The sequence below is a fragment of the Patella vulgata genome, chromosome 7 (genome assembly GCF_932274485.2).
Source record: "Patella vulgata chromosome 7, xgPatVulg1.2, whole genome shotgun sequence".
NCBI classification, from domain to species: Eukaryota; Metazoa; Mollusca; class Gastropoda; family Patellidae; genus Patella; species Patella vulgata.
Window position 1 is genome coordinate 53,000,779 of NC_065885.2, and position 11,270 is coordinate 53,012,048.

General features: G+C 39.1%; 1 long non-coding RNA gene across 1 annotated transcript; it reads right to left on the minus strand.

The window, feature by feature from the left end:
- Nucleotides 1-264: 264 nt before the first annotated feature.
- LOC126828827 (uncharacterized) lies at nt 265-6,621 on the minus strand. The gene is made up of 5 exons (XR_007683261.2): nt 6,293-6,621; nt 4,822-4,960; nt 4,499-4,644; nt 2,094-2,223; nt 265-938 (listed from the first exon to the last, which is right to left on the minus strand). It is a non-coding gene; the product is annotated as an uncharacterized LOC126828827 (long non-coding RNA).
- Between the last annotated feature and the right edge of the window lie 4,649 nt (nt 6,622-11,270).

Sequence of the window (11,270 nt, forward strand, 5' to 3'; positions counted from 1 at the left end):
AATCTAATGAAAATAATCGAGCGGATCGATCTAATCACCCTTGTTTGATATCTTTTACAACCGTTGCCCCCTCTCGCCTCCGTTAATTAGAGATCTTATGTCAGATTTGGGCCTTTTGTGGCTTCCAAAATAACTACTCGGCCCGTGGATTTGTATTTTTTTAATTTGAAAAAATCATTTGTTTGGTTTAAGAAAGTACACATCCAGGGACGCGTTCCCGTGGTCGAAACGCAAAATAAAGGTAAACACAGGAAATCCAGAGTATAAAGAAAAAAATATTATTTATATAGACATTATGATAATAGCAAAAAGAACACAGGAAATCTAGAATATAAAGAAAAAATATTTATATAGACATTAATGATAATAGCAAATAGAACACAATTTAGTTGTGTTATGTGTTCTCGTGCCTTGTATTTAGCGGATAGCGCTTTATTTTATATGCCCATTAAAGAACATTGTTTTGGGCATGGTATTGTTTCATTCTAGCAGCAATAGGTTTCATACGTAGCTCTGACAATTTCCTTCCCACACACGAAATATTACCATTCGTCAATCGTACATGCTTTCCATTTTCTTTTCTCGTCATATTGACGTCAGGCATTGTCCTTATAATCAATGATGGGAAGCAAACTTATTCCATCGTTGAGCAAATGAAATGGAGAGGTTTAACGCCCTACTTTTCTGCACCACATGAGACAATGAAGGTGCCGTTACATAGCAAACCCACAAAGACACACACGAATGATAGGAAAACATTAAACGATGAAGGACTTGTGTTATACATTAGTTCTGCAAGTCTCATTTCTCTTTGAACTTCACTTAAATCACAATATGGATAACGAGCTCCATCAAACAGACGAGAAAAGAGCTGTGACGTCATATTACATGTTGCTGGGAAAGAGATGGAATAACAAGTACTGATGGAAGAAAATAATCTGAAAAAAGAAAGAAATATAACAACAAAATCTGGTTTTATTTTTAAAAATACATTTGTTATAATAATCCATACACATATCATTGAATATATCTCATAGTCATTTTGAAACTAACAGATAGTTTTCGCATGCTTTCAGATATCCGGAGTTGACTCGGTAGCCAGTTTGGTTCGGATACCTGTGCATTAGACCTAGGTGAACCTGCATCAGTTGCGTATCTATCTGGTTCTATGTTTTCATAAGGAATATGTTTTATAACAGATGGGGATTGATTTATAATTGTCTTTAGAAAACTCTTGACTTGGGAGGCTTTAACAACCCAACGTTTTATTAATACATCTTTGATTTGGTATTCTATTTCCTAAATGTTTACATACATTTCTTATTTACCATTATTTCTTAATTGTAAAAAGGTCAAGTCTAAACAACAATAAGGAATCGGGTACCAGTTCAAACCGCGATTGCCTCAGTGAGTAAGACATTGGATCGCTAACCTGGAGGTCCCGTGTTCGATCCCTGTGTTCACCGAGAAAGATTTCTGACGTGGATCCCACTGATCATTAGTGCAGGACGGAGGGCCTGGCAATGGACAACGTATAGTCGTTCGGATGGGACAAAAAAACAATGTCCCGTGTATACACTGGCGTGCGCGTTAAAGAACCCTTGACAGTAGGAATTAGATAAACTCGTGTTCTGTAGTGCCACTGTCCGGGTAAAATTTTCACCCACGGTACTTTGTATGGAGTATGCCCGTCTTTATTAGCCTAGTCGGTGCAGCGTTATTTACTGATTGCAGCTCCTTGCGTTAACACCGATCGACTGGCTTGGAATCCGCTACTAGTGAATTAGAATACATTTATTCAGTGGCGTCTATCTGATAAAGAAGGCGTTGCCAAGTAGTTCTGATGGCACCAGAAAAGTCGTCTACATCACTAGTTTGCTGTTATGGAAGTCAAATAATATTAGAGACTGGATTTTCAGCATGACGCAGTCTCTAATCAAGAATGGTTCAATCAAATATTGAGTACCTTCTAATTGGGAGACATCCTCGCCAAAAACGTTTATATGCGTCTACCGACAAATTTTCAATTTACACACGTTCAAAAAGAAAAAGAAAATTACATTCACTCTAGTAAGCTAAGAATTCAAACTTACTGACACAAGTTATCCAAAACATTTTTAACCGACCAGTTTTGTGGTGTTTTTTTCATGGTGGATGTCGTTTTCTCAACGCAGTCTCCAACATGGTATAAACTTGAAAAACAAGATTTGTTGGCTGATAAAACTGAAATAATTAAGATATTTAAATAACTATGAAAAATAACCAAGAAAATCGATTGAATGCATAGTCTATAGGTGTGGGGGGGGGGGACCAGCGGTTACGCTGAGGGCACCCTTTCCATCGACACAAAAATTGTATCAATGCCATTCCGTTAGAGAACTCGACCACACAACCCCACGTAAGATTACCTGCAGACTGCATTCTTACCACAACCATTACATGTGCGATTGCAGACTACATTCTCACCACAATTATTACAGCTGTGATTGCATAATTACAGATGTGATTGCAGACTACACACTCACCTCTTCCTTTACAGGTGTGATTGCAGACTAAACACTCACCACAATTATTACAGGTGTGATTACAGACCACACACCTCACCACAACCATTACAGCTGGGATATGAGATTACACACTCACCACAACCATTACAGGTATGATTACAGATCACACACTCGCCACAACCATTACAGCTGGGATATGAGACTACACACTCACCACAACCATTACACTTGTGGTTTGAGATCACACATGCACCACAACCATTACAGCTGTGGTTTGAGATTACACACTCATCACAAACATTACGGGTACGGGATTGATTGGAGACTACACACACACCACAACTATTACAGGGTTGATTACTCACCACATACAGTCGTGATTACAGACTATACACCCACCGCATACAGTCGTGATTACAGACTAAGCATTCACCGCAATCAGAGTCTGGGGGGGGGACAACGTATGTGAGGAAAAACCGAGGTCCCGTGTTCACACTAGCGTGCACGTAGAAAAACCCTTGACAGTAGGAATTCGATGTAAGAGTAGGCCGTATTGCAACGTTTTCCATTATAGCACACTGTAAATGCCCGTCTTCATTAGCCCAGTCGCTGCAGAACAGTAGGACGTTAAACTCCATTCCATACTAAATTTAGGAATGATTACTAAACTGTTTCCCCACAACAGTAAACTAAAATCATATCGAACATATCAATTACTTCTATTCCATAAAAAACACAAGTTGGTGTTAGTAAGACAACCGTTACAGGAATTGCCTACCTTTCTTCATCAACCGCGAAAAAGAAGACGGCCAATTGGTACAATAAAAACGGGAGTTGATTAACCTGGACAACAGACGTTACAGGACTTCACCAAACTAGGTTTCTTAGAGACATTCATACATAATTAAATTTAAAAATAATAAACTTTTTACGTCTTCAGCTGACATTTAGGACATTGGGCATGGTATTTTCGTCTCGCTTATCAATTTTCTCAATTGCTACATGATTGTATGCTACCATATAGTGGTAACCAATTACAGCCGAGAAGATTGGATTTCAGGAGTAAAGTTGGATTGTGGGGATATGTGCATTATTCTTTTTGAGGCCACGGAGTCAATCAAGGTCGAGCATAAAATGCCACGTGGTCTATCTCGGGAAACCATCATGACGTTTACTCCTAATAACGTCTTTCCCGGCGATAGTGCCGCTGCCCGGGCAAAATTTCCGTCATAGCACACTGTATGGCATATGCCCGTCTTCATTAGCCCAGTTCGGAGCAGAACAGTAGGACGTTAAATCCCATTTCATTTCATTTTGTCTTTCCCGGACCCATCCTTTCTAGACATTTTAGTCGAGTGTATTAAAGGGACTATCCCTTATTTGAACAGTCTCAAAAATAAAAGTCTGAGTATGTATGAAATTTAAGCGCCAAAATATAGAGGAATGGTGTATTGACCTTATCTCAAAATTTCAGCTCAAAATTTTGAGTCGTTTGGACGTGACCGTCAAAACTGCTTATCCGGACACGTAACCCTTTTAAGATTTCCGGTCAATTTTTTCGCTGGGAGACCTGATAATCGATTCCCGTTCCTATAGAGGTCTATACAGTGAATGAACCAAATGCTGTACTTGATAACGAAAGGTAAATTTCAGCTATACATTATTTTTATACAAAAAATGTCTGGTTTTATCTAGACACCGCATAATACAGCTTGGGACACTGGTCACCATTAACAGATGAAGACTGACGGGTTTCAGTTATTTGAAAACTTATCACAAATATTGAGTTAGTTGCTCGGCCCTTAGGAAGAGGACTTTAAGGGATTTTAAAACATAATTAAACAGTTTTATTCTCCAAAAAGTTATCGGGATTAGCCCTTTAAAGCTTATGGAGGACAAGCTATGGCATTTGTATTAAAGCCCACAGAAACTATCCATTGCCATGTTAATTGACATTAGATTAACAATTAGACTAAAAATATTTAACTCACTGTTTAAGTTTTCGCAAAAATAATTAAAATTTGTTCTCAATTTATGAACATCAACCATCAAAGTCATCATCTGGCGCTGCTCAGTGTGATTAGCGCAATTATTGATTACGTCTTCAATACAGACTATCGCTGATGATTTTCCTCCTCTGAAAATATAACAAATAAGCCAAATAAACTTTTATAGCGGATTAAAGATAAGATCCATAAGTGATCAAGAAATAAATCAAAATAGACATCTCTGATACATTAGCTTTCTCAAAATTACTTAAAAAATCTTTCCAGATTTATTTCTAAAGATGGAATTTTGAATAGGATATACTTACGTACAGAAGCCACTGTTATCAATGCCATTAGCAATTATCGTTCCGAGAGTCTGGCCCAGATTATACATGCCTGATTCTTCTATACATTTCTGTATTTGTGAATCAACATGCTCTGGGCATTTGCTGGCTTGGATATCCACTAAATAAACAAACAAACAGTGACTGATAATTTGAAATGAAATGAAATGAAATGGGGTTTAACGTCCTACTGTTCTGCTCCTATGTTGGGCTAATGAAGACGGGCATACGCCATACAGTGTGCTATGAGGGAAATTTTGCCCGGGCAGCGGCACTACGGCCTACTCTTATATCGAATTCCAACTGTCAAGGGATCTTTTACGTGCATGCCAATGTATACACAGGACCTCGGTTTTCGTCTCAGGACTAGACAGCTGTCCTTGTCAGGCCCTCCGTCCTGCATCACTGACAAGGGGGAACCACGCCGGAAAATCTGGATGAACTTTCTCGGCCAATGCAGGGATCGAACACCCGACCTCCAGGCTAGTGAGCCAGCGTCTTACCCACTTAGCCACGTGATCCCCCTGATAATTTGAAGATTTTAATTTTCTAAATTAATATATGGTCTATTTTTATGCCAGTAGAACATTTACATGCATGGGTCTTTACAAATAAAAGGTAACTAGAGTGCACGACAAAAACCCACGAGGTTACGCAGTCGACCCTACTCGTCGTAACGTCCAAAGCCAGGATCGAACCTATGATTTGCACAGATAACTGGCCTTATTATCTACATTGTGCACGTTAACCCCCCCCCCCTCCCGCTCACACATCGTGCACTACCTCTGCAAATACATACAAAGAAGATCCTTGTAATATTTTCGATAATTATAAGTTCTAATTTGTAGGATAATTCAGCTCCTATTATACATATTAAGGTACATCCAGGGCGGTCTTTAGAATATTTAAGACGACAAGGTCAGGGTAATGTACAGATTAAAATTAATTTGTCTTAACTGGGACACTTGTGGCATTCCATTGCAGAAAATTATTTAAAATCAATTGTTAGTCAATGTTATTGTGGATGCACCTGAGGGAAAGCAGATTCAATCAAAAAATTACATAAAAATATTAATCTGATACCGAACACTTGAGGAGAGAATGGTTAATTATATAAATATATACATTTATTAGGTTGTCACGGTGTCAAATTTCTTTTTAGATTGTAGGGTTTTCTGATGTGGAGTAGGGTCATTGATGTCACTCGCTCACACTTGATGAAACTTTGCCTAACAATGGTGATTCGGTCCAAAAATCAATGATGGCTTAGATCCAAATTTCATCACTACTACCATAAATCTTGATTTTAAATTTGCAATTTGGATTTGGGACGCCTACCCAGCCCCCCCCCCCCTCCCGGCCGCTCACAAGTATGACAGCCCTGCTGGGGTACACCGTTAGCTAGTCAGCAAATCTCGGACATTTTACAAAAAAACTTTGCATAAAAACTTACCTTGAAAAAGGAAGATAAAGAAAACAATCTTCATAGTTGACATCTGTCTGGAAACACCGAAGGTACCAAACCAGTTATAAACAGCCCTGATCACCATATCCGTTACTGAGAACCGCGCTAATATAACCTCGTGCTAATACGGCATGTCTTATTAGGGACTGAGTAATCTTTCGTCTTTTTCTGATATTAGTCGTTTGCTGATCTGAGAAAACTGGCTATCAGCTAATCAGAGAGGACAATTTTAATGGCAGATGTCAAGCACGGTACATATCCAGAAGGAATAACCTTTTCGATAATAATAATCATGAAAGTTTGCTGCCAGAACCACGAGAACTAAAATAACAAGACATAAGAATTGTATCCAGTGGCTAATTATATGGAAAACGTCTTCAGTTTCTACACTGCTTAAAGTGCTAGGAATAGAGATATGGGGTTTACTGCCAACTCTGCATAAACTAGGTCATTACGCGACTGTCATATCGTATACATGTACTTTTATTTCAATTATTCGCTTGCGCGGAAATCTTTAGCAGCCGGGGAAAAACCGGGGCACCCGAACAGAAGAAAATGTCACATATACAAACGTGAGTATAAATTCGTAACACTGAAATCTATAACAGGCCAAATGAAACAGAGCACGCGTTTTAGACACCTCGTCCGACCGACCCTCTGCCTAGAATTGGAGTAGGCCCACAAACCATTAATATATGCCCCTATGCTTCACACCAAATATGTTCACCCTTTCACAATCTAAATGACACCAAAATTGAAGCCTCTGTATCGTTTAGGAGGTAAAAGGCAGATGATGTAACATCAGAAAAAAAGGTATAGCTTCTTGTAACTCTGGAACAAATGGTCGAGGAACAGTGAATATTGATAGTGTTCTTCTACTCATGACAAAAATGCTTCACACCCATTTTGAAAAAATAATCTGTTAAAAATTATAGCATCTATCGCGTCCACATAGATTACGTTCGTTAAGAATTGGGGCTTATACTGCGTTCACAAGATTTGGGACAAAGGGTGGGGAGGGGCGGGTATATAACTCCGGAATGGAAAGCCTCTGAGGGCTCGCGATCCCCAGTGTTGCACAAGTATTGTCAAATAAGGTTTTAAACTAGCCATTTGTTGACAGACCAACGTACAAGGTGACAACATAATACGCCCACTCTGATAAAATAAATTTCTTATTTGAAATAGATGTTTTTTCACCCCAGTCACATATATCCAAGGAACCGAGAGAGAGAGAGAGAGAGAGAGAGAGATCTGGGGTTAACGTACACTCGACACAAACTAGGTCATTTCGGGACTAACACATGGTTCAATTTTATTTCAATAATTAGTTGAAAACCCACGATGTTGGACAGGCCACCCTACTCCTTGCCACGTACAACCGAATCAACGACAGTGTGCCTATTGTAGCTCCATCGGTCTTTTTGTCAGAAGTGGAAAGCGGACATATCGTTCCAGCGTACGTATGACCCATGCATCTTTTCTTACTACATATTTTGGAACAGCCTTGTGATCGTCTAGTATCTGTAATTGTCTTCTTTTCTTCCTTTTCACGTTGTGTAGTCTCTTCTTACTATCTCAGTAGTTAAGACCGTATCTTCTCATTAGTTTAAAAGAGGTTTGTCTTACCAGGAATAACAATTCAACAGTTCAGTACTACATTTTATAGGGGATCACGTGGCTAAGTGAGTAAGACGCTAGCTCGCTAGCCTGGAGGTTGGGTGTTCGATCCCTGCATTGGCCGAGAAAGTTCATCCAGATTTTCCGGCGTGGTTCTCCCTTGTCAGTGATGCAGGACGGAGGGGCTGACAAGGAAAGCTGTCTAGTCGTTCGGATGGGACGAAAAAACGAGGTCCGGTGTACACATTGGCGTGCACGTAAAAGATCCCTTGGCAGTTGGAATTCGATATAAGAGTAGGCCGTAGTGCCGCTGTCCGGGCAAAATTTCCCCCATAGCACACTGTATGGCGTATGCCCGTCTTCATTAGCCCAGGTTAGGAGCAGAACAGTAGGACGTTAAACCCCATTTCATTTCATTTCATTTCTACATTTTATATAAAGCACTGAGTTACGTAGATTACAAGCATAATAGATTACATTAGCATACTTACAGCATGGCTGGGAGCAAGCAGACAGACAGCCATAGTTATAAATGCTCAATTTCCCACCTTTTAGATTTAAGAATTGTGTAAGTATTCAATTGACTTGACCTCTTATTTTCATGTATTTGACAAGAGCAGTCTATTGCAGGTCTTTCTTTATGCCTGAAATGTTATATAAATTATAAATTAGACATTAACTAACTTATCCGGAAGGGGGGGGGGGGCTAATGGACCATTGGTAATGGTTAGCACGTGCACGCCATATCATAAAGTCCGTCATTGAGTCAACTGGCGTGGTTTCGATTCCCCGGTACGTCGTACATGTACGTGACAAGGAGTAGGGTCGCCTGTCCAACCTCGTGGGTTTTCTCCGGGTCCTCCGGTTTCCCCCCACTGCTAAAGACCCCTACGCGCAAGCGAATTATGGAAATAAAATTGAACCATGTGTTAGTCCCGAAATGACCTACGGTTAAAACCCATATCTCTCTCTCTCTCTCTCTTAATTAATTTCGATGCTATAATCTTATGTGTCTGATTTTCATTTGATTTGAATCCAATCTGCTGCTCAGCGCTTATTGATGGTTAAATCCAAAAATGGATAACCGACACTATGTTTTCTATCGTACCGACTTTAGTAATGGTGACCGAGACTAGGCCTAACATTCAATCGCTAATATCGGGGTTCAGGGTGGAGCAATTTGACTAAATTTTTCAGCATATTCCCTTTACATTATCTAGTTTTTAACTATTATAGTGAGAACTGCCAGCTCTTTATCTAATCTTCAAGACACATTATGTAAATGAAGATAGTTGTATTTGAAATGGTGTAATGTTTTTACTACATCAAATGTTCTTTGTTCTTTTGTACTATTTCCATTTTGCTTTAATGATATGTACGCAGCTCTTGAATATTATGGCATATTGATACCATAAAATCTGATCTTATCTTAGAATCCCAAAGTTTTGTATTTATAGCAAGAGCCGCAGTTGCTTGGTGAGAAGACCGTGGACCTTAAGACGTTGGTTCACTACCATAGAGATTCCGTGTTCGATCCTGGTAGTTAGCGGAGAAAGTTCATCTGGGTTTTCCGGCCTGGTTCCCTCTTGTCACTTGTGCAGGACGGAAGGCCTGGTAAAGGACAAGGTATAGTCGCTCGGATGGGACGAAAAACTGAGAGCCTGTGTACACATTGGCAAACACACAAAAGAACCCTTGGTACTTGGAATTCCCTCATAGAACACGGTGTAGCGCTAGTTACTTCAGTAACGAAAATATGAGAGCAGCAGGCAGGGCAGGCTCTCATATTTTCGTTACTAAAGTAACTAGGTGTAGCGCATGCCCGTCTTAATTAGCACAGTCCGTGCAGAACAGAAGGACGTTAAACCCCATTTCACTTCTGCATTTTAGAGTTAAGGCTGGGTTTAGCTTTTCGTTTCGGGTCTAAAAATACCTGTCTTGCCAGTTCTTCGTGTCTGTGGTGACTTTTTATTGCGCCTCGGCAAACATATAATTTATAAACTATATATAATAGATTGCATTATAAAATGGTATAATTTGCGACGTTGTGCTAAGAAAAGGCTGTGAGATATAATTAGAGCCTGAACTTTTATTGGAAATGTTATTGCTGTATGGCATAGTATAGTATTTCATTTGTTTTTATTTTCAGTGATTTTAACAAATTCCATATCAACGAGACATGACTGAAAATATTATACAAACATAAAATATCTGGCATAAAGTAATTCAGATATTTCAAACACTTAAGCCATAGTGTATAACCGGGTTTCGCAATATTTAAACATAGATCAGGACTTGTCAAACCAGTAGTAAGGTTGTCTTCTAAACTGTGAACAAATCCCCACAGGCCAATGTTAAAAAAATATATATGAACTCTACACTAAGCTTTAAAAACAAAATTGCGAATGGAATAAACAGCATAATATTTGGAATTTACGATGCGAAAATTTTTAAATTTCATATATAGGATTCTTCTTTATGCCACTGATTTTAATAAATTTAAAGATTTCATAATTTGAAAGTGGATAACTCCTTATCTCCTACCAATAGATTCCATTTCAAAGTTTTTACTGTAGCGTGAACCGAAATACAACTTTCTGAAATACGTTAATCTGAAAATTTTGAAATATAAATCAGCAAAACGAGTTACAAATTTACGATCAAAAGGTTGTAAAACATTCCATCAAAAGCGTTGTCCCATATGTTGACAAGCTTTCATGAATTTGGACGTAAATAGGGAAACAAGGAGATAACTGCAAAATCATTATGAAATTCTATAGTGTTTGTAATGTGGTGAAGGGCGTTCCCAGGAAAAGTTGGATAGATGATGGACAATAAATGCCCATATATAAAACAATGAAAAGAAATAGCAAGCGACAGTCATGCAAGTAAGCCCACATTTTGCAATGGATGGAAAAAGAACAGGGGAAATCAATGCGGTTCGCCCTCACATGAAATCAGTGCTACACACAAAATTTGAATGAATCCGCTAAAAACTGTAGTCTATCACATACCGGTACAGGTTTTTTGGCAAAGGGGGTAACTAAGGAATGGAAGGCTAATGAATGCTGAATATCGATAGGGTTCGTCCTCTTATGAACCTAATGTTTCACACAAAATCTGCAAAAAAATTGTGGCATCTTTTGCATTCACAAAGTTTTCAGCTAATGGGGCATAACTCTGGAACTAAAGGTTGTAAAACACTGATTATCGATAGTGTTCTTCCTCTCATGACACCAATGCTTCAAACCAAATTTGGGGTTGGGGGTTAGGGGTTGGATGGCCGAATGGTTAGCACGTGCGTGCGTGCGTGCTGTATTATACGGCCTGTCATTGAGTCAACTGG